We start from the raw sequence: 18,979 nt of genomic DNA, 5'->3' as shown, positions 1-18,979 counted from the left end.
ACTATTTAACACAGAACACCTCATCTTCCTCAGCTTCCGCATGGAACCATGACATATCTTCCTCCTCCTCCTGCTCTGATTCTGGCACCCCACTTAACACTCAGTCGGCCGCCACCACCAAAGTGCCATCATCCCAGGGCTCAGTGGTATAGAATTTTTTTGTGTGTCTGCCTCAGATGAGAGCAATGCCATCTGTACTCTCTGCCACCAAAAATTGAGCTGTGGAAAGACCAAGACACGCGAAGGGACAACTTCCTTACTAAGGCACATGATGACAAAGCACAAACTGCAATGGGATGACCACCTAAGGAAAAGCAGCACACAAAAACAAAGCCACACACCGCAGTGGAAGATACCAGGCCGCAATTATTTCTCAATAAAGGTGATACCCAAACTGTACCTTGATGTTGAAAGGCAAGTGGTGACATCTCTGGCACACAGCGTTGGGTCAAGGGTCCATTTGACCACATAGTCTGCAAAGCACGGTCAGGCCTGCCCGAAGACTAAATCAGTCCCCACACACAGCATCTCTGCCTGCACGCCGTGTGACTGCCTGCCACAAGACTAAGTCGATCCCCACACAGCATCTCTGCCCGCAGGCCGCTTTACTGCCTTCTCCGCCACCACCAACAGGGTCCATGACTCCAGACAGATTCCTGAATTTTTAAGGCCACTGCTAGCAGCGGCCGCTAACAGAACCAATAACAATTTTTTCGGGTGTATTTACATGCTTGCCTAATTTTTCTGGCTGCACTGCAGCTGCAACAACAAAACAAAAGGCATGTACCCCTTCAATTCCCCTTCGTGATCGTACCTTGCCGCAGTGAGGGGGCTTGCACTGTTGTTCTGTCAATCAGCTACCTCAGCCCGATCATATGGACTTGCCTCACTCTCGCCATGGTGCGCACCAGTCCAGCATGGCCGTCACTACACAAACAGCTGTTTGCGGTGCGTTACACAGTGAGTTTGGTGTGTCAGTGTGAAGCAGTACACTAATTACACTACCTGATTGATGTATACACATGCAAGATGTTTTAAAGCACTTTAGGCCTCCAATTTAGCATGCAATGTGATTTCTGCCTTTAAAACGCTGCTGTGCGTCAACTCCTGATTTTTTTTTTCCCCCGGGACTTTTGGCGTGTATCCCACTCCGCCATGCCCCCCTCCAGGTGTGAGACCCCTTGAAACCTCTTTTCCATCACTTTTGTGGGCAGCATAAATGTTTCTAGTTTTAAAAGTTCACATCCCCATTGAAGTCTACACGTGAACCGAACTTTTGCGGAAGTTCGCGTTCGAGGTTCGCAAAACGAAAATCGGAGGTTCGAGCCATCTCTAATCAGAAATTGTGCCACCTGGATGCTCGCTGGATATACAAATTGAGGACCCTTAAAGTGAACCTAAAGTCAAGTAAAAAAAAGAGATTAACTCACCAGGAGGCCGCAATAGCAGAATAGGGGGCGATATACAGGCTGGGAACGCGAACAATCACTCGCGTTCCCATGCCTGTCGGCCGGTGACGGCCAAACCGTAAGTGTTCGCCGGTGGGTCCTGGACCATCGGAGCGGGGCTGCGAGGGCAACGATCGGCTGCAGGGGGCTGAGGGAAGCCCCAGGTGAGTTAATCTCATTTTTTTTTACTTGACTTTAGGTTCACTTTAACCATTAGCCTAAATAAGGGATTTACATAATTATGTTTTATTTAATGATTCGGGATTTATGAATGATGGGATGAAGATATCCTTTAAAACACTGTATCTATCTAAAGTGACCCTCAACCCTCCTAGCCTATATGATGAATTTAAGCGTTCACGTTTTGTTTTTTAACTATTAATGTTTATTGAAAGCAAATGATAAACATACAATATAAAACATTTAGGTAGATACAGTGTAGGCATAGCAAAGAAAAATCTCCATGGTATCACATTTCAACTGTACAGAGTATAAAAAGCCTGAATGAGATGTATCAATAACATAATAGCATAAATGAAAGCTAACCAAGGAATTTAGATCGTTATAAAACACATTGAACAATTAGCTAGCCAAGAACTCAAATACAAAAAGCATAGTAGCAAATTGTTAATCAGGAATTAATTTAGGATAGGGTAGGTTTCATGATCTTATAAAAAAAAAAAATTAAAAAAAAAAAGGGGGAACAGAGGGCCTATTCCCATCCAGGGTGGAGAGTCAGCCGACTCGAGTCAGGGTAGGAGAGAGAAGTAATAGAGATTGAAGGAAAACCTTAAAGAACGGAGGGCATAGGAAGTGAATGAAGGGGTATAGTCAACTAATTTATCCAATTATGAGCCAATGAGGGATTTATATGTGTCTGAGTATTGAAATTTGACCCAGATAGCCCAAGTGTTTGTGTCGTTCCATCCTGTCGTGTGAGATTGCAACCAGTTCCTCCAGACTCCACAGACTCAACTCTTTTAATCCATTCCTTGACAGAGGGTGATACGGTTTTCTTCCAAAAAAACGGGGTTAGAGATCTAGCTGCATTAATTACGTGGAGAGCAGAGGCGTAACAATAGACCCTGCAAAGGATGCAGTTGCAGGAGCCAATGGGGGAGAAGTTTATTTTCCCTGTACTTGGATACTGACGAAAACTAAGGGCATGGAGAAAAAAGCTTTCTGCTCTCTGCACAATTGTTCTAATGTCTGCATCTGCTCAGCCACTGTGTTTTCTGCACACCATGTGTGTCTGTATGTGTGAAAACATGCACATTTTATCACAGAAGCTAATGTAATTGATAGAGAAAATGCATGCAGTGCTTCACTGCTGTCTGTTTTTATCTGCATGGGAAAACACATTCAATTGTGCACCAGCCAGTTGAAGAACATTGGTTCTCAGTTTTCATGTGCAAAAAGTGAGGGGGGGAGGGGGCCCCATCCAAAGTTTCGCAGGGGGGCCCAGTGATTTCTAGTTACGCCCCTGGTGGAGAGCAAGAGATTTTTTGTATGATTTAATCGAGTCCGTGGTGTCATGGAGCAAAAGAGGTCCAGGGGCCATAGGAATCCTGTCACATGTGATTGCTTCGATTAAATTATGGATTTGTGACCAGAAAGATTTTATGGATGGCCAGGGCCAAAATTTGTGAAGGAGTGAGCAATCTGAGGAGCCACATCTCCAGCAGCAAGGTGAGACCAATGGAAACATTTTATGTAGGATTTTGGGAGTTCTATACCATCGAGATATAATCTTATATCCCGTTTCTTGAATGTTGACACTCATGGATCCCTTATGACTAAAAATAAAAATCTTCTGCCATTGCTTATCATTAAATTCTCTCTCCAGATTGTTTTCCCATTCTTCCTGAAATCTGAGTATCTGGGGATGAGGCCCCAGAAGAAGTATCTGGTAAAGTTGTGTGGTTAGGTGACGATGGGGACCTTTGTTAACCACCCTGGCGTTCTATTAAGATCGCCAGGGCGGCTGCGGGAGGGTTTTTTTTTAATAAAAATAAAACTATTTCATGCAGCCAACTGAAAGTTGGCTGCATGAAAGCCCACTAGAGGGCGCTCCGGATGTGTTCTTCTGATCGCCTCCGGCGGCCAGAAGTAACACGGAAGGCCGCAATGAGCGGCCTTCCGTGTTTCGCTTACCTCGTCGCCATGGCGACGAGCGGAGTGACGTCATGGACGTCCTGACGTCAGCCGCCTCCGATCCAGCCCTTAGCGCTGGCCGGAACATTTTGTTCCGGCTACGCTGGGCTCAGGCGGCTGGGGGGACCCTCTTTCGCTGCTGCACGTGGCGGATCGCCGCGCTGCAGCGGCGATCAGGCAGCACGCGCGGCTGGCAAAGTGCCGGCTGCGTGTGCTGCTTTTTATTTGATGAAAATCGGCCCAGCAGGGCCTGAGCGGCAGCCTCCGGCGGTGATGGACGAGCTGAGCTCGTCCATACCGCCCGGCTGGTTAGGTATGAGACGTTTGAAAGAGGATAAAGGTTTAGACCAATCGAATTTACCTCGAAGGATGTTAAGGAAATGGCTTATTTGCAAATATTGCCATTGAGAAAGTTGAAGATCATCATGCAGTTGATTAAGTTTATCTTTGGATTTTAATATACCCTTAGAACTAAAATCTAGGACTCTGGGGCAGCCAGCCTCTGGCCAATTGTGTAAAAAGGGTATGTCCTGATCGGGGGGAAAAGCTGGATTAGAAATCATGGGGGTAAGTCTACCAGGTATGGATACCAAATTCCTCTGAGGTAAAGCTCTCCTCATGCATTTAAGTGAAGCGTCCATCAATGGGTGACCCCATTTTTTTTTTAGCTCAGTCGGGTAGTCTGCCCAACCCAATATTGACGCCAGATCAACCGCAATCTCCTGTTTGAGCTGGACCCATAATTTGGGGGAAGTTATATTGGACCACACCACTACTCTACAAAGTTGTGAGGCCAGATGGTATGTTTGAAGGTCTGATAGTCCCATCCCTCCCATGTCTTTGGGAAGAATAAAAGAGGTTTGTTTAATGCGGTGTTGCTTGTGACCCCAGATTAATTTCATTGCAGTTTGTAGGTTTGTGGTGAAGGAATTTGGAATATCGATTGGAAGGCATTGGCTTAAATACAGAAATCTAGGGAGGAGAGTCATCTTCACGGATGCTATTCTTGCAAACAAAGAGAGATGTTTTTGCAATTCCCATGATGTAAGCTCTGATTTGATACTTGTACCCATTGGAATGTAGTTATTAGAAAAAATATCATATAGGTTGTGGTGATATATTGGGGTGCTGATAATGTTAAGGATAATAACAGAACATATTTCTGTCCTGTTTCTGTCTACTGGGTAAAACCTCAGATGTGTATTGTGCTTGGGAGTAATTGGTCACCTGACCAGAGTAAACTGAAGGCTAATGTGAGTCTGCATGTAAATGCACATTACCTCTGCCCTCATTGTCCAGCAGGGGAAACTGTGTCTACTGCTAATTAGCTGCCAATTGAGGAAGAATAGGCTGGTCGGCATGGCTATTGAACTCTGGAGTCAGCCATTGTCCCATTATACAAAGCAAGCCTACCAGAGTCTTGGGGACAGGGGAAGCTGACACCTGAAGGTTTGAAATTTACATGACAGCCGTCTGGAAGGGGTTGGAAATCTCTGCAGACTTTAAAAACGGAGACAGGAAAGCTTTGATGCTAGGAAATAATGTTGAGGAAGCCTTTTGATGTCTGTTAGGATACAATCTTACCTGTTGAATTCTGAAACCTTCAAAAAAGCTAAAACAGGAACCCTTTAAAGTTCGCATATCACAGGAAGACTATGACAAGCGTTCGGTGATGTCACAATCTAGGAGATTGCATTAGTTCCTGGGGGCTGGACATTAAATGCCCCAGGGGACACTTCGGACTATTTAAGTTGGTCCAGGACAGTCACAGGGCATCTTCTCCTGGAGATAGCGCATAGCTAGGGATGATCTCGACTCCTGGTCGAAAAAAACGGCGTGCTCCCGCCGACAAAGCTTAGACCTTCAAGTTGGTAACGTTTTAATACCCATTTTATTTTTACGCAAATATCCTTGTGTGTATTTTTGTAACTTTTATCTTGTAACTTTTACTTTGTAACTTTTTTACTTTGTTTTTTGTACATCTTTTGTATATATTACTTTCTGCATTGTTCCACTTTTTTCCTGGAATATTAAATTGTTATTTAATAAGCTTGACTTCTGCTGTACCAAACTAACACTCACAGCCTAGAAGAGACTGCAGTGTAACTGTGTACAAGTCCATGCCTAATTGAATGCTTGAGCAACACTACCATATGACATTGTAATTGCATTGTGTGTATGGGGCACTTCTACGCTCGACAGCAGAGTGGGAGTGGCTAACAGTATCGTTCGGAATGACTGTTAGTGGTTTTGCTGCACGACAGTGTAACTTGCATTACAAGTCAGTGCCTGATTGTGCTGTGTAACTGTACTGTGTGTGTGTGTGTGCGTGGCATTCCCGTATTCGGCCTAAAGTGCAAAGCTGACCCCAATACGAAAACGCGGATTGCGCGCTGAGGACTCGACAGCAGAGTGGAAGTGTCTAGCGACAGCTAGTGGTGGCAGTGAGAAGTGTTCTGAGGGGTCCCAGCCTTGTTTTAGGTTGACTAAGGCTGCTACCTCTCTCGATCTGGTCAAACTCGCAGTCGGGAACCGTATACGCAGGCATGCCGCGGGCCGGTTCCTGACATAGGTTGTGTGGAATTTCTACTCTCAAGTAACGCAGTGACTCTCTCGACCAGGAAAAAACATAAAGAGATTTGCAGAGCTCTACCGTTCTAGTATCTAAAGAGATGTTCAGGGCTCTAGACTTGTGGAAATTGATTTTTAAGTTAGATAGGTGGCCAAATTCTTCAAATTGTTTCATTAGGTTGGGCAGGGATATAAGTGGGTTTTGTAAAAAAAAAAAAGCAAGTCGTCCGCGAAGGCAGCAACGACATGTTTTGAAGGACCCGCCTGTATTCCACAAGTAGATGTGTCAGATATAACTGCGTTTAAGTTCTAGGGTGATAATATAGATCAAGGGTAAGAGAGGGCACCCTTGTCTGGTCCCATTTGTTATGGTGAAGGGGGATGAGAGCAAGCCGTTGGCCTTTACTCGAGCTGAAGGATTTGAGTATAATAAATCTATCCAACCTCCTAGTTTAGGCCCCAAACCATGGCGTGACAGGGTGGCCTGGGATTTTTCCCAGGCCACCCTGTCAAATGCCTTTTCAGCGGACCACAAAAAAAGAGGACAAAGCCACATACAGTTTGTATGACTAGAAAGTCAAAATAAATTTGTCACAACACTATGATCTCCAATGAAAAAGCGTAATTTTATTATAAGCTCATACTAAACATAAAAACAATTAAAACCTTTAAAATCTCCCAGATGGGGCCAAATGTAATTAGGTCACTCCCTCTCTGAATAAATGTATACAACTAAATGACATATATGAATATATATTTTTGTCTATCTCATCGCCAATCGCAAAAATGACACAAGGTGAAAAATCTACCTAAACTCATATACCTATATCAATATTAAAGTGATCCATGCTGTAAACAATAATAAGATCAATAAGTCCGTGTGCATGCCAACGCCCCCAACATCTAAGGCAGTGGGCATGTGCATACACACGATGTGCAGAAAAATCCAATTAAAAGCACAAAAATTCATAAAAAACAAATTATAGCATGTCCAATGGCCAGATGCGTGCATGCCCACACCCACTAGAAATCTGTGGGTATGCCCATACACACATCCAACCATGACAGCTACAAATCAAAAAACAACTGCTCTAAATTCACAAAAATAAAGTGCAAGAAATACCATCATAACATACGCAATAATGGGCGCCTAGAGTGCGTCCAAATATAAAACCCTGTGCAGCACAAGTGTTGAATAAGCAATGTGAACTAATGTGTGAAGAGTGTCAGCTTACCATTAGGATGGCCGAGTGGGGAGCCCGGGAGAATGCCTTACGCGACCGCAGCTGGCGGCTGCTTCTGAGGGAAGCCATCCTAATGGTAAGTTCTGGTCATACAAACTTTGTGGCTTTGTCCTTTCTTTTGTGATCCATGGTTATGTTTACAATAGCCACAGAACCATATATAGGTGCACTTAGATGCACAGGTTTATTAGTGCTCAGTTTTTTGTATATATGTAAATGTCTTTTCAGCATATGTTGAGAGGAGAAAAGTTCTAATTGCACGTTTCCTGGTCAAGACTATAACCCCAACTGCCTTCATCACATTATCTTTGGCTTCCCTTCCAGGAACGAAGCCTGTTTGGTCAGGGTCAATGTATCCAGGAATGAATGGTGCTTTTTATACCAGCAATTGTTTGTTGCACCATATCATCATTGGACTTCTACTTAAGTCTACAATTGAAGTACCTATCACGCTACTTTAATCCATATTGGATGGTTGTTGTCACTAAAGATTGTGAAATCTGGCTCCTATGGATGCATGTATGCTCTGAATACTGAGGCTGATTTGTTACTCTGGTTTGGCCTGAGGGACCTTCTGGACTTATGGAGGCAACGGTGTTTCACTATACAGCGTTGTGGCAAAGCTGGCCATATCTGAACTGTGAGCCATCGGTTACTAAGCTCTTCAGTGGTCCAGTGTGTTAACTGGGACTGTACTAGCACTGTTCACTGCATCATTACAATCTTTTCAAGTGTTTGGTGTTCACAAATTGATCTGCATTATCCTAAGGACTCTGCCATGCCCCATTACTGAACTGATGGAGGCAACGTTTGCAACCATATAACGTGTCAAATCCAACATATCACGTGGACAATATCTAGGTTTTAACACCTTTGGATGTCAATTTGCCTCAGTACTTATTTGTATCCTAGACATCATTGCAGATTGTTTCCTTGATCTTAAAAATATCGGTGGCTCTAAATTAGAGATGGCCCAAACCTCCGATTTTCGGTTCGCGAACTTCCGCAAACTGCAATAGACTTCAATGGGGAGGTGAACTTTGAAAACTAGAAACATTGATGCTGGCCAGAAAAGTGATGGAAAAGATGTTTCAAGCGGTCTAACATCTGTGTCTTTGCATGGATGAGTGGGATAGACACCAAAAGTCCCGGGGAAAAATTTGGATTTGACGCAAAGCAGCGTTTTAAGGGCAGAAATCACATTGAATGCTAAATTGCAGGCCTAAAGTGCTTTAAAACATCTTGCATGTGTATACATCAATCAGGGAGTGTAATTAGAGTACTGCTTCACACTGACACACCAAACTCACTGTGTAATGCACCGCAAATAGCTGTTTGTGTTGTGACGGCCGTGCTGGACTGGTGCGCACCATGGCGAGATTGCTCTTCATCAGTGGTATCAGGTAATGTCTGAATCAATCAATCAATCAACTTTCGATTGGTTCTTTCTCTACCATTGTTAAAGCTTACATCTATTTTTTTTTTAATTACATTTTCTGCTGGCTGTTCAGTACCTGTAACGAGAATCTGTTATGGAGGGCAAGTCTGCCGTTGTGAGTGACCACCTGTAATGGCCGGGGAATAAGGGATCGATACCGGTCCGGAGTGGGAGCCTGAGAACCGGCTACCACCACCACACATCCAAGTAAGGTCCCATTTGCTGTATAAGTAATGTACCTGCCCTGACCGTGCTTTGCAGACCAGGCATCTGTGGTCAGATGGACCCTTGACCCAACGCTGTGTGCCAGAGATGACACCACTTGCCTTTAACGAGAATCTGTTATGGAGGGCAAGTCTGCCATTCATTCAACTGTGTGAAACTTTCGATGGTACTTTCTCAGTAGCATGGTGACCACGGGTAATGGCTGGGGAATCCTGGTTCGATTCCGGTCTGGAGTGGGAGCCTAAGAAGCGGCCACCACCACCACACATCCAAGGAAGGCAGCAGGCACGCTGTGGGCAAAGGAGCAGGAACGGCTACCACCACACATCCAAGGAAGGCAGCAGGCAAGCTGTGGGCAATGGAGCAGGAACGGCTACCACACGTCCAAGGAAGGCAGCAGGCATGGCATGCACGTCCCGAGGTAGTGACCAAAAATAACAATACAGGAGGACTTTCGAGGCCCTGCTGTACATGAAATGATTCAACTTTAAATCCTTTAACGAGAATCTGTTATGGAGAGCCATCTCTAATCAGAAATTGTGCCACCTGGATGCTCGCTGGATATACAAATTGAGGACCCTTAAAGTGAACCTAAAGTCAAGTAAAAAAAAGAGATTAACTCACCAGGAGGCCGCAATAGCAGAATAGGGGGCGATATACAGGCTGGGAACGCGAACAATCACTCGCGTTCCCATGCCTGTCGGCCGGTGACGGCCAAACCGTAAGTGTTCGCCGGTGGGTCCTGGACCATCGGAGCGGGGCTGCGAGGGCACCGATCGGCTGCAGGGGGCTGAGGGAAGCCCCAGGTGAGTTAATCTCATTTTTTTTTACTTGACTTTAGGTTCACTTTAACCATTAGCCTAAATAAGGGATTTACATAATTATGTTTTATTTAATGATTCGGGATTTATGAATGATGGGATGAAGATATCCTTTAAAACACTGTATCTATCTAAAGTGACCCTCAACCCTCCTAGCCTATATGATGAATTTAAGCGTTCACGTTTTGTTTTTTAACTATTAATGTTTATTGAAAGCAAATGATAAACATACAATATAAAACATTTAGGTAGATACAGTGTAGGCATAGCAAAGAAAAATCTCCATGGTATCACATTTCAACTGTACAGAGTATAAAAAGCCTGAATGAGATGTATCAATAACATAATAGCATAAATGAAAGCTAACCAAGGAATTTAGATCGTTATAAAACACATTGAACAATTAGCTAGCCAAGAACTCAAATACAAAAAGCATAGTAGCAAATTGTTAATCAGGAATTAATTTAGGATAGGGTAGGTTTCATGATCTTATAAAAAAAAAAAATTAAAAAAAAAAAGGGGGAACAGAGGGCCTATTCCCATCCAGGGTGGAGAGTCAGCCGACTCGAGTCAGGGTAGGAGAGAGAAGTAATAGAGATTGAAGGAAAACCTTAAAGAACGGAGGGCATAGGAAGTGAATGAAGGGGTATAGTCAACTAATTTATCCAATTATGAGCCAATGAGGGATTTATATGTGTCTGAGTATTGAAATTTGACCCAGATAGCCCAAGTGTTTGTGTCGTTCCATCCTGTCGTGTGAGATTGCAACCAGTTCCTCCAGACTCCACAGACTCAACTCTTTTAATCCATTCCTTGACAGAGGGTGATACGGTTTTCTTCCAAAAAAACGGGGTTAGAGATCTAGCTGCATTAATTACGTGGAGAGCAGAGGCGTAACAATAGACCCTGCAAAGGATGCAGTTGCAGGAGCCCAATGGGGGAGAAGTTTATTTTCCCTGTACTTGGATACTGACGAAAACTAAGGGCATGGAGAAAAAAGCTTTCTGCTCTCTGCACAATTGTTCTAATGTCTGCATCTGCTCAGCCACTGTGTTTTCTGCACACCATGTGTGTCTGTATGTGTGAAAACATGCACATTTTATCACAGAAGCTAATGTAATTGATAGAGAAAATGCATGCAGTGCTTCACTGCTGTCTGTTTTTATCTGCATGGGAAAACACATTCAATTGTGCACCAGCCAGTTGAAGAACATTGGTTCTCAGTTTTCATGTGCAAAAAGTGAGGGGGGGAGGGGGCCCCATCCAAAGTTTCGCAGGGGGGCCCAGTGATTTCTAGTTACGCCCCTGGTGGAGAGCAAGAGATTTTTTGTATGATTTAATCGAGTCCGTGGTGTCATGGAGCAAAAGAGGTCCAGGGGCCATAGGAATCCTGTCACATGTGATTGCTTCGATTAAATTATGGATTTGTGACCAGAAAGATTTTATGGATGGCCAGGGCCAAAATTTGTGAAGGAGTGAGCAATCTGAGGAGCCACATCTCCAGCAGCAAGGTGAGACCAATGGAAACATTTTATGTAGGATTTTGGGAGTTCTATACCATCGAGATATAATCTTATATCCCGTTTCTTGAATGTTGACACTCATGGATCCCTTATGACTAAAAATAAAAATCTTCTGCCATTGCTTATCATTAAATTCTCTCTCCAGATTGTTTTCCCATTCTTCCTGAAATCTGAGTATCTGGGGATGAGGCCCCAGAAGAAGTATCTGGTAAAGTTGTGTGGTTAGGTGACGATGGGGACCTTTGTTAACCACCCTGGCGTTCTATTAAGATCGCCAGGGCGGCTGCGGGAGGGTTTTTTTTTAATAAAAATAAAACTATTTCATGCAGCCAACTGAAAGTTGGCTGCATGAAAGCCCACTAGAGGGCGCTCCGGATGTGTTCTTCTGATCGCCTCCGGCGGCCAGAAGTAACACGGAAGGCCGCAATGAGCGGCCTTCCGTGTTTCGCTTACCTCGTCGCCATGGCGACGAGCGGAGTGACGTCATGGACGTCCTGACGTCAGCCGCCTCCGATCCAGCCCTTAGCGCTGGCCGGAACATTTTGTTCCGGCTACGCTGGGCTCAGGCGGCTGGGGGGACCCTCTTTCGCTGCTGCACGTGGCGGATCGCCGCGCTGCAGCGGCGATCAGGCAGCACGCGCGGCTGGCAAAGTGCCGGCTGCGTGTGCTGCTTTTTATTTGATGAAGATCGGCCCAGCAGGGCCTGAGCGGCAGCCTCCGGCGGTGATGGACGAGCTGAGCTCGTCCATACCGCCCGGCTGGTTAGGTATGAGACGTTTGAAAGAGGATAAAGGTTTAGACCAATCGAATTTACCTCGAAGGATGTTAAGGAAATGGCTTATTTGCAAATATTGCCATTGAGAAAGTTGAAGATCATCATGCAGTTGATTAAGTTTATCTTTGGATTTTAATATACCCTTAGAACTAAAATCTAGGACTCTGGGGCAGCCAGCCTCTGGCCAATTGTGTAAAAAGGGTATGTCCTGATCGGGGGGAAAAGCTGGATTAGAAATCATGGGGGTAAGTCTACCAGGTATGGATACCAAATTCCTCTGAGGTAAAGCTCTCCTCATGCATTTAAGTGAAGCGTCCATCAATGGGTGACCCCATTTTTTTTTTAGCTCAGTCGGGTAGTCTGCCCAACCCAATATTGACGCCAGATCAACCGCAATCTCCTGTTTGAGCTGGACCCATAATTTGGGGGAAGTTATATTGGACCACACCACTACTCTACAAAGTTGTGAGGCCAGATGGTATGTTTGAAGGTCTGATAGTCCCATCCCTCCCATGTCTTTGGGAAGAATAAAAGAGGTTTGTTTAATGCGGTGTTGCTTGTGACCCCAGATTAATTTCATTGCAGTTTGTAGGTTTGTGGTGAAGGAATTTGGAATATCGATTGGAAGGCATTGGCTTAAATACAGAAATCTAGGGAGGAGAGTCATCTTCACGGATGCTATTCTTGCAAACAAAGAGAGATGTTTTTGCAATTCCCATGATGTAAGCTCTGATTTGATACTTGTACCCATTGGAATGTAGTTATTAGAAAAAATATCATATAGGTTGTGGTGATATATTGGGGTGCTGATAATGTTAAGGATAATAACAGAACATATTTCTGTCCTGTTTCTGTCTACTGGGTAAAACCTCAGATGTGTATTGTGCTTGGGAGTAATTGGTCACCTGACCAGAGTAAACTGAAGGCTAATGTGAGTCTGCATGTAAATGCACATTACCTCTGCCCTCATTGTCCAGCAGGGGAAACTGTGTCTACTGCTAATTAGCTGCCAATTGAGGAAGAATAGGCTGGTCGGCATGGCTATTGAACTCTGGAGTCAGCCATTGTCCCATTATACAAAGCAAGCCTACCAGAGTCTTGGGGACAGGGGAAGCTGACACCTGAAGGTTTGAAATTTACATGACAGCCGTCTGGAAGGGGTTGGAAATCTCTGCAGACTTTAAAAACGGAGACAGGAAAGCTTTGATGCTAGGAAATAATGTTGAGGAAGCCTTTTGATGTCTGTTAGGATACAATCTTACCTGTTGAATTCTGAAACCTTCAAAAAAGCTAAAACAGGAACCCTTTAAAGTTCGCATATCACAGGAAGACTATGACAAGCGTTCGGTGATGTCACAATCTAGGAGATTGCATTAGTTCCTGGGGGCTGGACATTAAATGCCCCAGGGGACACTTCGGACTATTTAAGTTGGTCCAGGACAGTCACAGGGCATCTTCTCCTGGAGATAGCGCATAGCTAGGGATGATCTCGACTCCTGGTCGAAAAAAACGGCGTGCTCCCGCCGACAAAGCTTAGACCTTCAAGTTGGTAACGTTTTAATACCCATTTTATTTTTACGCAAATATCCTTGTGTGTATTTTTGTAACTTTTATCTTGTAACTTTTACTTTGTAACTTTTTTACTTTGTTTTTTGTACATCTTTTGTATATATTACTTTCTGCATTGTTCCACTTTTTTCCTGGAATATTAAATTGTTATTTAATAAGCTTGACTTCTGCTGTACCAAACTAACACTCACAGCCTAGAAGAGACTGCAGTGTAACTGTGTACAAGTCCATGCCTAATTGAATGCTTGAGCAACACTACCATATGACATTGTAATTGCATTGTGTGTATGGGGCACTTCTACGCTCGACAGCAGAGTGGGAGTGGCTAACAGTATCGTTCGGAATGACTGTTAGTGGTTTTGCTGCACGACAGTGTAACTTGCATTACAAGTCAGTGCCTGATTGTGCTGTGTAACTGTACTGTGTGTGTGTGTGTGCGTGGCATTCCCGTATTCGGCCTAAAGTGCAAAGCTGACCCCAATACGAAAACGCGGATTGCGCGCTGAGGACTCGACAGCAGAGTGGAAGTGTCTAGCGACAGCTAGTGGTGGCAGTGAGAAGTGTTCTGAGGGGTCCCAGCCTTGTTTTAGGTTGACTAAGGCTGCTACCTCTCTCGATCTGGTCAAACTCGCAGTCGGGAACCGTATACGCAGGCATGCCGCGGGCCGGTTCCTGACATAGGTTGTGTGGAATTTCTACTCTCAAGTAACGCAGTGACTCTCTCGACCAGGAAAAAACATAAAGAGATTTGCAGAGCTCTACCGTTCTAGTATCTAAAGAGATGTTCAGGGCTCTAGACTTGTGGAAATTGATTTTTAAGTTAGATAGGTGGCCAAATTCTTCAAATTGTTTCATTAGGTTGGGCAGGGATATAAGTGGGTTTTGTAAAAAAAAAAAAGCAAGTCGTCCGCGAAGGCAGCAACGACATGTTTTGAAGGACCCGCCTGTATTCCACAAGTAGATGTGTCAGATATAACTGCGTTTAAGTTCTAGGGTGATAATATAGATCAAGGGTAAGAGAGGGCACCCTTGTCTGGTCCCATTTGTTATGGTGAAGGGGGATGAGAGCAAGCCGTTGGCCTTTACTCGAGCTGAAGGATTTGAGTATAATAAATCTATCCAACCTCCTAGTTTAGGCCCCAAACCATGGCGTGACAGGGTGGCCTGGGATTTTTCCCAGGCCACCCTGTCAAATGCCTTTTCAGCGGACCACAAAAAAAGAGGACAAAGCCACATACAGTTTGTATGACTAGAAAGTCAAAATAAATTTGTCACAACACTATGATCTCCAATGAAAAAGCGTAATTTTATTATAAGCTCATACTAAACATAAAAACAATTAAAACCTTTAAAATCTCCCAGATGGGGCCAAATGTAATTAGGTCACTCCCTCTCTGAATAAATGTATACAACTAAATGACATATATGAATATATATTTTTGTCTATCTCATCGCCAATCGCAAAAATGACACAAGGTGAAAAATCTACCTAAACTCATATACCTATATCAATATTAAAGTGATCCATGCTGTAAACAATAATAAGATCAATAAGTCCGTGTGCATGCCAACGCCCCCAACATCTAAGGCAGTGGGCATGTGCATACACACGATGTGCAGAAAAATCCAATTAAAAGCACAAAAATTCATAAAAAACAAATTATAGCATGTCCAATGGCCAGATGCGTGCATGCCCACACCCACTAGAAATCTGTGGGTATGCCCATACACACATCCAACCATGACAGCTACAAATCAAAAAACAACTGCTCTAAATTCACAAAAATAAAGTGCAAGAAATACCATCATAACATACGCAATAATGGGCGCCTAGAGTGCGTCCAAATATAAAACCCTGTGCAGCACAAGTGTTGAATAAGCAATGTGAACTAATGTGTGAAGAGTGTCAGCTTACCATTAGGATGGCCGAGTGGGGAGCCCGGGAGAATGCCTTACGCGACCGCAGCTGGCGGCTGCTTCTGAGGGAAGCCATCCTAATGGTAAGTTCTGGTCATACAAACTTTGTGGCTTTGTCCTTTCTTTTGTGATCCATGGTTATGTTTACAATAGCCACAGAACCATATATAGGTGCACTTAGATGCACAGGTTTATTAGTGCTCAGTTTTTTGTATATATGTAAATGTCTTTTCAGCATATGTTGAGAGGAGAAAAGTTCTAATTGCACGTTTCCTGGTCAAGACTATAACCCCAACTGCCTTCATCACATTATCTTTGGCTTCCCTTCCAGGAACGAAGCCTGTTTGGTCAGGGTCAATGTATCCAGGAATGAATGGTGCTTTTTATACCAGCAATTGTTTGTTGCACCATATCATCATTGGACTTCTACTTAAGTCTACAATTGAAGTACCTATCACGCTACTTTAATCCATATTGGATGGTTGTTGTCACTAAAGATTGTGAAATCTGGCTCCTATGGATGCATGTATGCTCTGAATACTGAGGCTGATTTGTTACTCTGGTTTGGCCTGAGGGACCTTCTGGACTTATGGAGGCAACGGTGTTTCACTATACAGCGTTGTGGCAAAGCTGGCCATATCTGAACTGTGAGCCATCGGTTACTAAGCTCTTCAGTGGTCCAGTGTGTTAACTGGGACTGTACTAGCACTGTTCACTGCATCATTACAATCTTTTCAAGTGTTTGGTGTTCACAAATTGATCTGCATTATCCTAAGGACTCTGCCATGCCCCATTACTGAACTGATGGAGGCAACGTTTGCAACCATATAACGTGTCAAATCCAACATATCACGTGGACAATATCTAGGTTTTAACACCTTTGGATGTCAATTTGCCTCAGTACTTATTTGTATCCTAGACATCATTGCAGATTGTTTCCTTGATCTTAAAAATATCGGTGGCTCTAAATTAGAGATGGCCCAAACCTCCGATTTTCGGTTCGCGAACTTCCGCAAACTGCAATAGACTTCAATGGGGAGGTGAACTTTGAAAACTAGAAACATTGATGCTGGCCAGAAAAGTGATGGAAAAGATGTTTCAAGCGGTCTAACATCTGTGTCTTTGCATGGATGAGTGGGATAGACACCAAAAGTCCCGGGGAAAAATTTGGATTTGACGCAAAGCAGCGTTTTAAGGGCAGAAATCACATTGAATGCTAAATTGCAGGCCTAAAGTGCTTTAAAACATCTTGCATGTGTATACATCAATCAGGGAGTGTAATTAGAGTACTGCTTCACACTGACACACCAAACTCACTGTGTAATGCACCGCAAATAGCTGTTTGTGTTGTGACGGCCGTGCTGGACTGGTGCGCACCATGGCGAGATTGCTCTTCATCAGTGGTATCAGGTAATGTCTGAATCAATCAATCAATCAACTTTCGATTGGTTCTTTCTCTACCATTGTTAAAGCTTACATCTATTTTTTTTTTAATTACATTTTCTGCTGGCTGTTCAGTACCTGTAACGAGAATCTGTTATGGAGGGCAAGTCTGCCGTTGTGAGTGACCACCTGTAATGGCCGGGGAATAAGGGATCGATACCGGTCCGGAGTGGGAGCCTGAGAACCGGCTACCACCACCACACATCCAAGTAAGGTCCCATTTGCTGTATAAGTAATGTACCTGCCCTGACCGTGCTTTGCAGACCAGGCATCTGTGGTCAGATGGACCCTTGACCCAACGCTGTGTGCCAGAGATGACACCACTTGCCTTTAACGAGAATCTGTTATGGAGGGCAAGTCTGCCATTCATTCAACTGTGTGAAACTTTCGATGGTACTTTCTCAGTAGCATGGTGACCACGGGTAATGGCTGGGGAATCCTGGTTCGATTCCGGTCTGGAGTGGGAGCCTAAGAAGCGGCCACCACCACCACACATCCAAGGAAGGCAGCAGGCACGCTGTGGGCAAAGGAGCAGGAACGGCTACCACCACACATCCAAGGAAGGCAGCAGGCAAGCTGTGGGCAATGGAGCAGGAACGGCTACCACACGTCCAAGGAAGGCAGCAGGCATGGCATGCACGTCCCGAGGTAGTGACCAAAAATAACAATACAGGAGGACTTTCGAGGCCCTGCTGTACATGAAATGATTCAACTTTAAATCCTTTAACGAGAATCTGTTATGGAGGGCAAGTCTGCCATCCATTCAAGTGAAAGGTATGCACTGACTGCCAGGTATAATACAATGTGCAGTCAAGGATGCAGTGAAAGGTATGCAGTGACTGCAAACAGCTGTTTGTGTAGTGACGGCCATGCTGGACTGGTGTTGCGCACCAAGACGAGAGTGCAGGTGAGGGCGGCTTTCCAACCCATATGGTCGCCGGGCTGAGGTAGCTGAATTACAGAACAGTGACTGTCCAGCTGATCAAATTTGGTCTGTCCACAATGAAGCAACAACCTTATTATCGTGGGTGTGCCCCCCCTCCCCCGACACACTCATATAGCCGTAGGTCATTGATTCATTGTGATACACAAGCCCCTTCACCGCAGCAAGGTAATGATCATGAAGGGGACTTGGCATATGTACATGCCTTTTGTTTTGTTGTTGCAGCTGCAGTGTAGCCAGAAAAATTAGGCAGGCATGTACAAGCACCAGAAAAATTCAGGAATCCACCTAAAGTCCTGGACCCTGTTGGTGGTGACGGAGAAGGCAGTCAAGCGGACTGCGGGCAGAGATGCTGTGTGGGGAGCGACTTAGTCTTGGGGCAGGCAGTCACACGGTGTGCAGGCAGAGATGCTGTGTGTGGGGACTGACTTAGTCTTCGGGCAGGCCTGAGCGTGCTTTGCAGACCAGGCATCCGTGGTCAGATGGACCCTTGACCCAACGCTGTGTGCCAGAGATGTCACCACTTGCCTTTCAACATCACAGTACAGTTTAGGTATCGCCTTGTTTGAGAAAAAATTGCGGCCTGGTATCTTCCACTGTGGTGTGTGGCTTTGCTTTTGTGTGCTGCTTTTCGGCAGGTGGTCATCCCATTGCAGTTTGTGCTTAGTAATCATGTGCCTTCGTACGGTAGTTGTCCCTACGCGGGTCTTGGTCTTTCCACGGCTCAATTTTCGGTGGCAGAGAGTACAGATGGCATTGCTCTCATCTGAGGCAGACACACAAAAAAATGTCCACACCGCTGAGTCCTGGGGTGATGGCACTTTGGTGGTGGTGGCCGACTGAGTGTTTAGTGGGGTGCCAGAATCAGAGCAGGAAGAGGAAGATATGTCACGCTTCCGCGTGGAAGC

This window comes from Hyperolius riggenbachi, chromosome 12 (genome assembly GCF_040937935.1).
Source record: "Hyperolius riggenbachi isolate aHypRig1 chromosome 12, aHypRig1.pri, whole genome shotgun sequence".
Taxonomy (NCBI): Eukaryota; Metazoa; Chordata; class Amphibia; order Anura; family Hyperoliidae; genus Hyperolius; species Hyperolius riggenbachi.
This window is presented reverse-complemented; position numbering follows the sequence as displayed.